The sequence below is a fragment of the Carettochelys insculpta genome, chromosome 1, assembly GCF_033958435.1.
Source record: "Carettochelys insculpta isolate YL-2023 chromosome 1, ASM3395843v1, whole genome shotgun sequence".
In the NCBI taxonomy this organism is placed as follows: domain Eukaryota; kingdom Metazoa; phylum Chordata; order Testudines; family Carettochelyidae; genus Carettochelys; species Carettochelys insculpta.
Window position 1 is genome coordinate 334,398,888 of NC_134137.1, and position 14,475 is coordinate 334,413,362.

A 14,475-nucleotide genomic window follows, 5' to 3' on the forward strand; every position below is an offset into this window, starting at 1 on the left:
GCCTAGTTTTTCTTTTGTTGGTGGGTTTTTGTTTTTTTTTCACTTAAGTGTTCTGCACAGAACCACAAGTGTCAGAATAATTACCATGATGAAAAGCTGTTCTTGTGGTGCTGTATTTTCACTGGGGAAGCAAAAGTACTTCCATAGAACAAGACTATCTGCATGGGACTTACAGACCAATGTGGAAGGCTCAGAAGTTTAAATATATTCACCTAACTGTTCTAAGTGCTTGGTGACCTGTGATGACTGAGAAATGAATCTGTATTTCTGCACAGTGGCAGAAAGAACAATTTCAGGGAACTTCAAACACAAAAGTTTCATTTGAAAGGTATTTATCAAATCTGCTAAGCTAAAGAGACTTCAAAATTTATTCGAGCATCTTCCATTCAACCCGTCAATTGCTCTGATGGTACCATTTTGCTTTTGTATTATGAGATATTTTAATAGAGTTCATAAAATTACAAAATCATAGTGCCTCTTCTTTCACTACCAGGTTTGGTGTTTCCTGCCATTATTCACTGGTTCAGTAAGATCCCCACTATACATAATAACTATATTCATGCACCTTAGAAGCATGAAGGAAATTAAGTGTAGATACCATATTCTTTGATAGTTACTTTCCAATTTACTGATAATTGTGCAGGATTGAATCTATCTCCTAGCTTTTTGGAATTAGATTCAGCAAATGAAGGGAAATTGGGTCTGTTATGCTTGGTGAATCTGGAAGAAGCAGGGGCAAATATGATTCTATGATTCTATGACACAGTAAATCAGCAGTGGAGATTAGACTAGAATCCAGAATTCTACCCCAAGTGCTGTGGACTTATCTGTAGGCTATCTACCTGTTGCCATATGAAGTGACCTATATTATTAAGTTGCCTAGGGAGGTTGTGGAATCTCCATCTCCGGAGATATTTAAAAACAGGTTAGATAAGTGTCTATCAGGGGTGGTCTAGACAGTACTCGGTCCTGCCATGAGGGCAGGAGGCTGGACTCGATGACTTCTCAAGGTCCCTTCCAGTCCTAGCATTCTATGATTCTATGAAATACGCATGTTTTAATTTGACATGAAATAGAACTGCACCTTTATAGGTCTCTAAATAAAACAAAAATAATAATGAGTCAAATGCAGAAGGTGCATCTAGGCCCACATAAGAGCTACATGAAGCAGAAAGATCTGCATTAGTTGGCCAGGCACTAGTGGGCATGCCATGCAAAGGCATTCAGCACCAATCAACCAGCTATAGAAGGTGAGGAATGAGGAATTTTCTGACATCCCAATTCCATGTCAGGGAAGAGCATGCATAACATCTGCTCTACCTAGTAAACCACCTGCAGTAATTGGCTAGGAGCCAGCTGAGGCTACTTTAAGTCCTAAAATGCATGTGGGTGAATGGTAACAGAGAGGGAGCCGTGCTAGTCTATATACTATCAAAACAAAAAAGCAGTCCAGTAGCACTTTAAAAACTAACAAAATAATTTATTAGGTGAGCTTTCGTGGGACAGACCCATTTCTTCAAACCATAGCCAGACCAGAACAGATTCAATATTTAAGGCACAGAGAACTATTGAGTCTGTTCTGGTAGGGCTATGGTCTGAAGAAGTGGGTCTGGCCCATGAAAGCTCACCTAATAAATTATTTTGTTGGTCTTTAAAGTGCTACTGGAATGCTTTTTTGTTTTGATGTAGGGGAATGATGATTCTTTTAGAGGGATTTGCCCAGTGTAAAAGGATTTAGGTTCTGTTTTAAGTAAATAAGACAGTTCATCCACTGTTTTAAAAATGCCCGGGATTCACTCCATCTCTTATTTCATATTATCACTCCTTCCACCTGCTCACTTCCTCAGCTCCTCTTATCCTGACCTACTCACTGGGCACCCCTCTGACTTTTAAAATCTAAGGCTATGGGTGCACTGTATCCATAACCCAAAATAATTTATGCAATTTGTGCAACACAAATTGCATAAGGTATTTCAAGGTACCTTATTTTGAACTTGGTACCATCCACACAGCCCTAAAGTTTGAAGTAAGGAGCTATTTTGAGGTTTCTGTCACCTCCTCATGAGAATGGGTAGAGGTAATGCAATACCCCACTCGGACAGCAGTGCTATTTTGAGCATGTAGTTTAGCCCTGGATAGCAACAACAGTCCAGCCACAGCCTGAGGGTAGTGACAAACCCTTCCTGGTTATGGTTACTGAGTTAGGATTACTCTCATTTACATCTTCTTTGGGCTTGTCTACACTCACCCCCAACTTTGAAGGGGGCACGTTAATCAGGGTGAGAGGAGATAAACGAAGTGCTGTGGTGAATACACAGCACTTCTTTAGGCTAATTCTCCCCCGTAGCACCTTCATTGTTGTGAGAGGTAAAAGTCAGGGGTCTTACGGGCTGTGTGGCAGAGTGTGGACTTTTACCCCTTTTATTAATATCACGTATTAGTATTATTTATTATATTAATATTTATTGTTTATTTATTTATTTATAATAATTATCATTTATTTATTAATTAGTAATTATTGTGATTACTATTAACACCTTAAGGCCTTTTACTTGTTTTTATAAAGTTATTAATATTAAAGCTAGGAACAAGAGAAGAACAATTAAAGATATACAGGTGTTTATGATACAAGCAGAGAGAATGCATTCCAGCTCATCCCTGGTTACACTGAACATTTACTCCACTTTTTAATTATGCTATTGCTAACCTCACAGCTCAAGATGCAGAGTTTCCAGGACCAAGGGTGGCTAAAGAGTCCTACCTCTTGGTGATTGTTACCAACCTTTACAGTGCAGACCCTCTAGCAGAGGTTCCCCTAATTCCTTTGTCCCCAAGGGCAATTTTCATTCCAGGTTACTTTTATTTAGGCCTATTTTACTACTTCTTAGAGTGGTTACTAACAACTGGGGCCTGATACCCTAGCCAGGCAAGGTCTTACTTAAGCCAAATCCTCACAGAGTATGGAGATACTTAAGCAATCCGGAGTACAGACGGTCCCCGTGTCTTCTTGTTTAAACTGGCAATGGCAGTGCTCAGCCATCCTATCGAGCATCCCCAAATGGCAAGCTTAGTGCCCTTAAGGTACCTTGTCCTCAAGCTTGCAATGAGTGACTGGCCGATGAGGTTTTTTATACTTGTGCCTTATAATTATATTCTGGGGGTTTTCCCTTACATAATAAAATTTTTCACTGACTTTGCTATTTTTTGACTCATTATTCCACTGTCTCACCTTGTATGTTAATTACTTAACTTACTATTCCATTTTCTCGCCTGGTGTATTAATTTTGCTCTGATGACAGTTTTCAATTGGCAGTTTAAAGGCTGGTACGATCACCCGCTCAGGCACCCTTATCCCTATTGGCTAGCCTCTACTTATTTGCTTCACTTATTATGTGATATAAAATATAAAATTGTAACATCAGCAAGTATAAAAGTATCAGCTTAACTGGCAAAGTCTTCACAGAATATGGCTTCCATAGATTGCGGCTGTATATGTGGTTTAGCATGTTTCCTGCTTGTCTCTAGCCTGTGCAGTTTCCTGAAACCTGCGGTCTGGCTTTTTACTAAACTGCTTTGTTGAGTTCTGGAACCTTTCTAAATTAACCCAAGGAAAGTGTCAAATTTCGAAGTGCTGGAATGCGTGTAACCACAGGCACTTTGAAGTGCCCATGCTACTTCCAAGTGCCTTTACTCCCCAAAATTTTGAAGAGTAAAGGCACTTCGAAGCAGCACAAGCACTTCAGAGTGCCCATGGCCACATGCATTGCAGCACTTTGAAATTTAACACTTCAAAGTTGCTGTGGGGGAGAATTAGCCTAATGAAGTGCTGTGTATTCATTGCAGCGCTTCATTAGTAATCTCCCATCACCCTGATTGACTTGCCCCCTTCGAAGCTGGGAGCAAGTGTAGACCCAGCCTTTTTGTGTCTCATTGTAAGATTCTCCACATGCCAAAAGCTCAGTATAAGCTTTTTTTTAACTAGCCATTGGTATAAACTGCAATAAGTGGAAAATTGTGTGTATTGAAATAACAGGTACATTTAAAAATGATATTTTTATTCTCTCTTAATACATTTTTGGAGGTTTGACATTAAAGGTACTACCTACAATAAAATAATTTAATGTAATATTTTTTGTCACAAGAGTCAAAGATTCTATCATCTTCCTTTAAGAAAAAGTCCAGTTCTTTTCAGCTAGAGAAGGTGAGATACATCTGAAAAAATTTCCACCCTCAGAAGTTGTGAATTTCTCCCCTTTTCTCCCTATTTTTCACTGAAATCTTAAACTTTTCAAAATTTTCCAACCAGCTGTACTGCAGATGTTGGGACTCGTACATGTGGCCTTACAGTGGATCTGAAAGCATACGGCGTAACCTAATTACTCTTAGATCTTTCAAGATAAATCCTGGCAAGTGGAAAAAGGGAGTCTCAAAATGGAGTTTTATCACTGGGTCAAAGAACAGGTGGATTTCTGAACCCCTAGAGAGTTCCAATATCTTCCTAATCCTTCACACAATGGCTGTGGCCACACTTAGCCGAAACTTCAAAATGGCCATGCAACTGGCCATTTTGAAGATTACTATTGAGGTGCTGACTTGAATATTCATTGCCTTATTAGCATTAGGACGCTTCCAGCTGCTGCACTTCAAAAGCGCCGCTTTTGAATGTGCATGGCTTGACATGGCTACACAGGGGTCCATTTCGAAAGGACCCCGCACATTTTGAAATTCCTCTGAGAGGAATAAGGGGATTTTCAAATGTGTGGGGTCCTTTCGAAAAGGACCCCCATGTAGCTGCGCCGAGCCGCGCGTGTTCAAAAGCGGCGCTTTTGAGGCGCTGCAGCCGGGAGCATCCTAATGCTAATGAGGCGCTGAATAATTAGTAATCTTCAAAATGGTCATTTACATGGCTATTTCGAAGCTTTGGCCAAGTGTGGCCACAGCCAATGAACTGCAAAATCAAGATGTAGGGCTAAGGAGTGGATTGTGGTTATACTGGTGAGAAGGTTTCATGAATTCCATAATTTTGATATTTTTTTTGAAGAAACAGCTGATAGAATAGTAGTCTGGGTCATGCTCGGTGGGGAAGAGTACATATCAGTTCTCTCATTTCTGCCTTCCTGTATGATCATTTGACTGAGCTGGAAGCACTGGGACAGTGGTATAAGGTAAGCTGCATGGAATTTGGAGGGAGGAACACAGGTTGTAGGAGGGAATAGTCTGGAGGCTGCAACAGGAAAAATCTCTGTGAGTAAGTCTCTTAAAAAAAAAGCTGTTTAGTTTTAGAAACACACAACCTTTTTCTGATATTACACAGCATGTGGTATATTATATATGCAGTGTGTTTTACAGAAAAAAAATAAAGGCTATTTTAAAATAATATAATACATTACTTTTGGCAATTTTCAGTATAATTTTGTCATTTTGGAGATAGTGGGTTTGATGATCTAACCAAGTGATGAATATTAACATTCTTAACAATGATAAACTAATTCTCTTGATAAACACATGGGACATTTCTGTCTTTTCCCCATTGCACCATTAGTGTTATTGTTCTTAACATCTTTCATATCTGAATCAGAGGTATTGAATCATAGATGCTAAGAGACTGATTTCCAGGCACTCCACTCATCTTCCAGCCAGAAGTTCTACCCTTTCTCATTATTGTGAAGCTCAGTCTTTGTTGGAAAATATGAGGAATGAAAAAGAAGGCCAAACATACTGTAAAAATAAATTTCAGCAAACAAAAGAGCATCAGGCTAATATTCCTGAACTTCAGCTCAGGCAGGTTGGTGTTTAACAAGACAACCATTCTGAAAGATTTACTCTCCTTCACGGCTGAGGGTTTGAAAGACGCACTCTCCCCTGTGAACGCTTCTCTTAATGATGATGCCACATACACATATTCTTCAAGTGAAGTGAAGATCAGTGCTAGATCTGATGAATTGTATAGCTGGCAAATACCCCAAGGCCCACTTTCCATTGTTAAGGTAAACAAAGAATAGGTGCTGAGAGTTCCTGGGCTGTCTATTTGTGTGAGAGACATGTATGGAAGCAGCTTCTTCTTGACTACACTGCTGTTCTTCCAGACTCCTCCCACATTACTGGCCCTGTAGTCCCCTCATCTCTCCAAAGCCACCAGCTCACTGTAAAAGTCCTCTGTGAATACCAAGCCACATCACTGCCCTTCTCTCCAGCATACGTGTGGTGAGGGGAGAAATATAATGTGGCTTCAGAAGCCCCAGCCTTGGGAGACACAAATTTCTTCAGGATGTGCTGATGAGCTGAGAACCAAAGATATTAGGATGTGTCTGAGAACCTCAGGATAGAGTGGGTGTAAGAAACCTTCCTGAGGCAGAGCACCAAAATTTGACCTTTTGACCTCTATATATGGTCCGAGTGCCAGTGATACTTTCTAAAGTCATTAAGGGTACGTTTACAAGACAGCCTAAACGTAAAATTGCATAGCTTATTTTGCGCATAGTTTGAAGTATGCTATTTTAGCATTTGACCCTGTCTAAACAGCACCAGATACCAAAATAAAACGGTATTTCAAGGCATCACTTACTTCTCTCGCAACAAGATACACAGGGATGCTGAAATAACATGCTTGATATTTCAGAACAACATTTCAAAATAGTGGGCGCGCGTGTCAAAGACTTGCATTAGCTACAGTAAACACTGTTTTATCTAGTATTCATTCACCTGGAACTCTCAAATTATAGACACAAACATGGGAGCGCACAAGATGGGCGGAGGGGCAGCCCTCTTAGCATTCGCCCTGCATCTCTGCAAGCTACTGGAGGCGATCCCAGCCCTGTGGACACTAGGGTTTCCCCAGCCCCAACTTCATGCCAGTGCTGGAGCTGATGGCAGGGCTCCATGCCCCAGCTCCCTGACCCAAGGCTGCCAGCGGTGCTCCACACCCTGGCCTGCTCCATGCCCCAGAAGAGTTCCCCTGGCCCCAGGGCTGACAGAGTTCTTCCAGCCCTCGGTCAGCCAGGGTTCCCCCAGCCCTGGCCAGCTTCCTGGGGCTTATGGCAGGGCTCGTGCCCTAGCCAGCTCCCAGCCTTGGAGCTGTAGGTTCCCCCCACCACCTGGCTGGGGTCCCAGCAGCTGGGGCTGCTGGCTGGGGCTGGCCATGGGGCTTCATGCCCCAGCCTGTTCCCAGCTGTAGGATTAGCATGGTCCCCCATTGCCCCAGGTATCCTACAGCTTCTCTCTATTAACCAGCATATTTGAACATCCAGCAACCTCCCAGTCCTTAACCTAATAGTCCTACTTACAATTGGCAGAGTAACCTTCTTGTGACTCCTGCCCCATGCTTCAGTGGGGGTCTCCACACTGTACCACACAGTCCAGCCCTGCACTCCAGCCCTGCACTCCAGCCCTGCACTCCAGCAGGGGGCCTTGTCCTCCATCCCTGTGCTCTGTTGGTGTGGGGTAGCTACAGCCCTACACTCCTGCAGGAGATGCTCCAGCCCCATACTGCAGCTGGGGCTGAGGATTCATAACTGGGGGCTCTGGTCCCAGCCTTCTATGAGGGAAGAGGGTGAAGCTGATCTTCTGCCATGTGCTAGCCCAAATCAGCTCTCAACCTGGGAGCGGCATGTGCGCTGGGGGTGGCCAACCCCGGGTATAGAGGGAATAAAAGGAAAGTCCCAAGGCAAAGTGAACTCCAAGTGCTGGTGAAGTTTACTCATAAAAGAGAGCAAATGAAAATACACAGTGTTTGCTTCATAAGCAAATTACAGCTTCAAAGCAAGATACATTAAGTAGAGATAATATATAAGAATGGTTGCTTTGGTTTCAGACCAAGTGTCCATCTAACTCAGTATCCTCTCTTCCAACGGTGATCAGTGCCAGGTGCTTCAGATAGAATGAGCAGACCAGGCAATCACGAAGTTGGGTCTACACGGAGCTCTGCCCAGTGTTGCTGCAGGCAGATCTATGAAAAGTGAGCTTCTCAGGACTGCAAATTGCTGCTTATCTGCATACTCCTGAATCTCATTACCATAGCCACACAAGAGTTTGATGCCAGCAGAAGGGGGTGCCAGCACTGCAGAGGCTGTGTGGACATGCTTCTGCTGGCTAAACTCCCCTCTGTCACCAGTTCCTTATGCCTGAAACATTTCCGAACTCTCACATGGCTATGGTAATGAGCTTCAGGAGTATGCAAATAAGCAGTCATTTGCAATTATGAGAAGCTCTTTTCACGTGGCTCTGCTGGCAGCAGAGCTAAGCCAAGCTCTATGTAGACCCCACGTAAGTGATCCATCCCCCCCATTGTACACTCCCAGCTTCTGGCAAACAGATGATAGGGACAACCAGAGCATGAGGTTGCATCTACTCCCATTCTGGTTAATGGCCATTCATAGGCCTATCCTCCAGGAACTTACCTAGTTCTTTCTTGAACCCTGTTGCAGTCTTGGACTTGAGAACATCCCCTGGCAATGAGTTCCATATGTTGATTGTGTGTTGAGTGAAGTCCTTCCTTTTGTTTGTTCTAAAACTGCTACCTATTAGTTTCATCATGTAGCCTCTGGTTCTCATGTTATGTGAAGGCATAAATTACATTTCCGTATTCATTTTCTCCAAACTAGTCAAGGTTTTATAGATCTCTGTGATATCTCCCATTTAAGCATCTCTTTTCCTCTGGCTGAAAAATCCTAGTCTTTTTTAACCTGCCCTCATGTGGAACTTGGTTTAGACCCATAATAATTTTAGTTATCTTAGTTAAATTTTAGTTAATTTTCTATACCCCTTCTACTTCCAATATATCTTTGTTGCTGTAACCCTTCGGGGCCTGCAAGAAGGGCCATATTCAGTCCCTATGGGATTCCATCAATATCGCAACCAAACCAGCTTGAGCCCCCACCCAGTAACCTGGGACAATTTCACCTTACCTGCTTGTAGCCAGACAAAGTCTCCCCCTTACAAGCCAGCTTGCTCGCTGCCCCCCCCCCCGCCCCCGAGGAGCACACAGGGCACGGAAACGGCTGCTGACAGCACAGTCTTTGATGCCCTCATTGAGGCCCAGATGTGCTAGCTTATCGTGACCCTGAGAAACAGAAAGTACAGATAGAAGGCTAACAGGCCAAACTGTCAACATGAGAGGCGGGGAGGACCCTCAGGAAATCACCCCAGATGGCATTGATGGATATGATGCACACACACAACCACCCCAGAAGGGGAAGTCCCCCGCCCACACAAAAAGAATGTCCTGTACTCTCAAATTGCTTATCTCCTGTCTTACAAGTGCAAATTAAGTAAGAAATGCCCTTGTAACAAACTGGCGTCACAAAGACAGACCAGTATGATCTGGCACCTTAGATAAGAAAGAGAATATGCAACCCAAAAAGGGGTATAAAAGTTGGGTCCAGCAGAACTCTAACTTTGAGTGCATTCCACAAACTACCTGCTGGTCGGGTCAGGTGATTGCCTCCTGAGGTCCACAACTGGGGACGCCCAACCTCGTATTTGTCTTTCCGCGGAATTGAGTGACCAATCCAGCTTGGCTACGCTGGTATCGAGAGGCGCAGAGAGGGTAAGATATACCCATGCTAGGTCTCCGACTTTTTTGTGCACAGCTAAAGAATTAGAGCTCTGTAACTAGATGTCATTGTATCAAGATATCATTGTGTTAGATGGTAACAGATATCTTTGTATTGGATTGTAACGTAACTTGTTAACACCTGTAGGCTACGTCTACTCGTGCAGCCAACATCGAAATAGCTTATTTCGATGTTTCGACATCGAAATAGTCTATTTCGATGAATAACGTCTACACGTCCTCCAGGGCCAGCAACGTCGATGTTCAACTTCGACGTTGCTCAGCCCAACATCGAAATAGGCACAGCGAGGGAACGTCTACACGTCAAAGTAGCACACATCGAAATAGGGATGCCAGGCACAGCTGCAGACAGGGTCACAGGGCGGACTCAACAGCAAGCCGCTCCCTTAAAGGGCCCCTCCCAGACACAGTTGCACTAAACAACACAAGATACACAGAGCTGACAACTGGTTGCAGACCCTGTGCCTGCAGCATAGATCCCCAGCTGCCGCAGAAGCAGCCAGAAGCCCTGGGCTAAGGGCTGCTGCACACGGTGACCATAGAGCCCCGCAGGGGCTGGAGAGAGAGCATCTCTCAACCCCCCAGCTGATGGCCGCCATGGAGGACCCAGCAATTTCGACGTTGCGGGACGCGGATCGTCTACACGGTCCCTACTTCGACGTTGAACGTCGAAGTAGGGCGCTATTCCTATCTCCTCATGAGGTTAGCGACTTCGACGTCTCGCCGCCTAACGTCGAAGTTAACTTCGAAATAGCGCCTGACGCGTGTAGACGCAACGGGCGCTATTCGAAGTTGGTGCTGCTACTTCGAAGTAGCGTGCCCGTGTAGACGCAGCTGTACTTTGCTAGCATATAAGAAGTAGACAATAACCTTTTGTAACCACATGCTTATAACTGTAGCTTAATAAACTTGTAACTAGTTAAGCTCTAAGCCTGACCCGGTTATCCTTTTGTCACTACAACACAGCCGGCACAACAAAAAGAACTTTAACCATTTGGTTACTACAGCCTGGCTGTAGGAGTGCTAGCAGCTCCCTGCTCTAACAGTAAAAAAACTGGGTTGTTTAGGACCCAGGGGAGTACCTCACCGCACATTACCCAGCCACCGGCTAACACTGCTGGGCACCTGTAAAGGCAGTTCTTCCCCTCTCATGAACACAGAGTCTGAGAAAGAAACAGTCCATTTAGTAACAGTAGCCTAACATGTCTACTTTAAGTCTTTGTGTCTCCAAATCAAACATTTGTAGAATCCTTATTTTAAAAAATGTGAAAAAGTGTCTTGCATATGAGATTAGGCACAGTCAGCAAGTCACTCAAATTTCATCTAACTCCTAATAATATGATGAGCTAATGAAAGCTCATAAGCTTTACTGACATTCAGTGAAAGCAGGAAATACATTTACAGTAAATGTGATAAAAGACTAATTAAGCTAAAATATACCCTTTTAAGCCATAATTACAAGATGGATATGCAGTGTTGAAGGATCTTAAACAGCTGATAAAAACATTTTACCCATTTATAGACAGAGAACAGAAACGATGCAACATAAATAATACCAAATACTAAAATGATAAATTTGGATTTTGCAGAGAAGCCTGAATAAATAATTAATCATCATCTTATTCTTTATTCTGTAAAGAATAAATAATTACTAAATGTTAAAAATGACCACTCTTAAAATATGGCAAACTCCCAACAAGGGCCCCTTCCAGGAGTTAAAACAGAAAGATTTGTGAAAAGTACAATAAATGCAGATGATTTATTTGACAAAATTAATCTAATGAAAATTCTAGCCAGTGGATAATCAAACAGAAGCAAGTTTTGCATAGTTTTAGTGATTTTCAAAGTCAAATGAGTAAAATTGACCCCCAAAATCTTATTTTACTGCAATTTTTAGTGAAGAAAATCTACAGACTTTTTTTGTTTTATTTTGCTTCTGGAGTACCACCATTGCCAGCTAAATATTTGAAAAACCTTCATTTTGCAAAAAATCATTTATCTAACCCTGACTTGGGTATAGGAGAGAAACAGTCCTGAGAGATGACATAGAGAAAAAGTCTTTGAACATTTCTTTCTGACGTTTCCTAAATAAAACATTTTGAAATTTTTGTTAGAAAAATATATGTTCCCAAATTTACTTAGAGTTTCCTTTTAGAACCAAAAAGTTTTAAAACTGTCATGATTGGAGCGAATGTTGTCAATACTGTGAAAATGAAAAATTTTCCTCAAAATTATTTTGTTGACTTTTTGATCAGCCAAAAAAATCATTTTAGTCTGATACAAAACACTGTGCTTTGTTTGATTACTTATTGAAATTGCCAACAAACTGAAAAAAATCTATTATTTGCCTTACTTTATGGTTGACTTATATTAGCAGTACAGGTCAGTTTCAGCAGTAACTCTGCAGTTAAATACTAGGAAACCAGTAACATTTATTTGTTTGTTTTATGAGAAAACAGCAATATCTGGCCATATCCATCTCTACTACTATCTTTGTGGAATTTTATGAACCATTGAAAAGTGTGAAGGTGGAATAGAGAGAAAAAATTATGGTTTTACTAGAAGCTGTAAATACAGACAGTGTGAAAAATGCTTTATTCACACCCCACTATAGTGAATATTTATGACTACAGTTCAATATCATTGTGCTGCTGTTTTTCAAGCATTTCAATCTTCACGATATTTTATAATTTATTAAATATTTGTTGTTTTGAAATTCTTCATCTTGTCTTCACAGTTGGCTGGCTGTAAAAATGATATGGGGATAGAAAAAGCTGCCTTTCCATTGTTGAATAAGAACGTACCACCTTTGCCTTCCAGATTTACCTTACAATAGTTAGTAAGAACAAAGAATAGCATTCCAGGTTTAAAAAAAATCACATAATTTATTCAGCAATATCAAAAAGTTACAGCATCTTCTCCTGAGAAACTAGTGTGGACCAGAAAGGATAAGGAATATTTGCTTAAACAAGGAGATATTTGAGGAAGCAATCTCAAGTTACAGACATCAAAGTAGACAACTGCCACATTTTATTTAAACAACTAATCTTTAAAGTAACAATACTTAGGCTTTTTTTTTTTGATTTTTGACATTTTACAAATGAGGAAATTGAGGCAAAAAGAGATTTATGGGGGTGGGGCTAAATAAAGGAGTACTGGCAGTCAGTTTCCAGCAGAGTGCTGCAAGGCTCGGTTCTGGAGCCGGTGTTGTTCAACATCTTTATTAATGACCTGGATGAAGGACTGGATTGCACCCTCACCAAGTTTGTGGATGACACAAAACTAGGGGGAGAGGTAGATATGTTGGAGGGTAGAGAGAGAATCCAGAGTGACCTGGATAAATTGGAGGACTGGGCCAAAAGAAATCTTATGTGGTTCAGCAAAGAGAAGTGTAGAGTCCTGCACCTGGGGCGGAAAAAATCCCAAGTATTGTTATGGGCTGATGACCAACTGGCTCAGCAGCAGTACGATGGAAAGGGACCTAGGGGTTATGGTGGATGAAAGGCTGGATATGAGTAAACAGTGTGCCCTTGTAGCCAAGAAGTCTAATGGCATATTAGGGTGCATTAGGAGGAGCATTTTGAGCAGATCTAGAGAGGTTGTTGTTTCCCTTTATTCGGCACTGGTGAGGCCACATCTGCAACATTGTGTCCAGTTTTGAGACCCCCAGTATAAAAAGGATGTGGATGTCCTGGAGCAGGTTCAGCAGAGGGCAACAAAAATGATTAAGGGGCTGTAGCACATGACCTATGAGGAGAAGCTGAGAGATCTGGGCTTGTTTAGTTTACAGAAGACTGAGGGGTCATTTAATAGCAGCCTTCAAGTTCCTGAAGGGGAGCTCTAAAGAGGATGGAGAGCTCTAAAGAGGATGTTCTCAGTGGTGTCAGATGGCAGAACAAGGAGTAATGGTCTGAAGTTACAGAAGGAGAGGAGTAGATTGAATAGTAGGAAAAACTTCTTCACCAGGAGGGTGGTGAAGCACTGGAATTTGTAGCCTAGAGAGGTGGTGGATTCTCCATCCCTGAAGGTTTTTAAATCCTGGCTTGACAAGATCCTGGCTGGGATGACTTAGTTGGGGTTGATCCTGCTTGAAGCAGGGGGCTGGACTAGATGACCACCTCAGGTCCCTTCCAGCCCAAAGATTCTATGATTCTATGTTAAGATCATTGAAAAGAAACTAAATAAATTCTTTGCTTCAGTCTTCACAGCTTCAGTCTTCACAGAGGATGTTAGGGAGATCCACTTACCTGAGACATTTTTTTAGGTGATAAATCTGAGGAACTGTCCCAGATTGAGGTGTCATTAGAGAAGGGTTGAGATCAAACTGATAAACTTAATAGCACCTAGTCAATAGGACCAGATGGCAGTCACCCAAGAGTTCTGAAAGAACTCAAAAGTGAAAGTGCAGACTAGCTGTAGTTTGTAATCTATCTCTCAAATCATCTTCTGTACCTAATGACTGGAAGTTAGACAATATAACACCAATATTTAAAACGTGCTCTAGATGTGATCCTGGCAATTACAGACTGATAAGTATATCATCAGTACCAGGAAAATTAATTGAAACTATAGCAATGAATAGAATTGTCAGACACATAGATGAACATCATTTGTTGGGAAAAAATTAACATAGTTTCTGTAAAGGGAAATCATGCCTCACTAATCTGCTAAACTGAGTCTACTCTACAAAGTTTTGTTGACTGAAGAAGCCTTCTGTTGAGAAAACTGGGAATCATCAACACTACAAATGTGTTCTGGATAGAATCTGTTGACAGAATGCAGAGTTCTGTCTTGATCGTACGAGGCATAGTGCCTCTCTCGACAGATTCCATCGACAAAAAAATAGTGTAGACGCTCTTTTGTCGACAAACGAGTCCTCAGTGGTGGTGGTCACCTGGAACCAG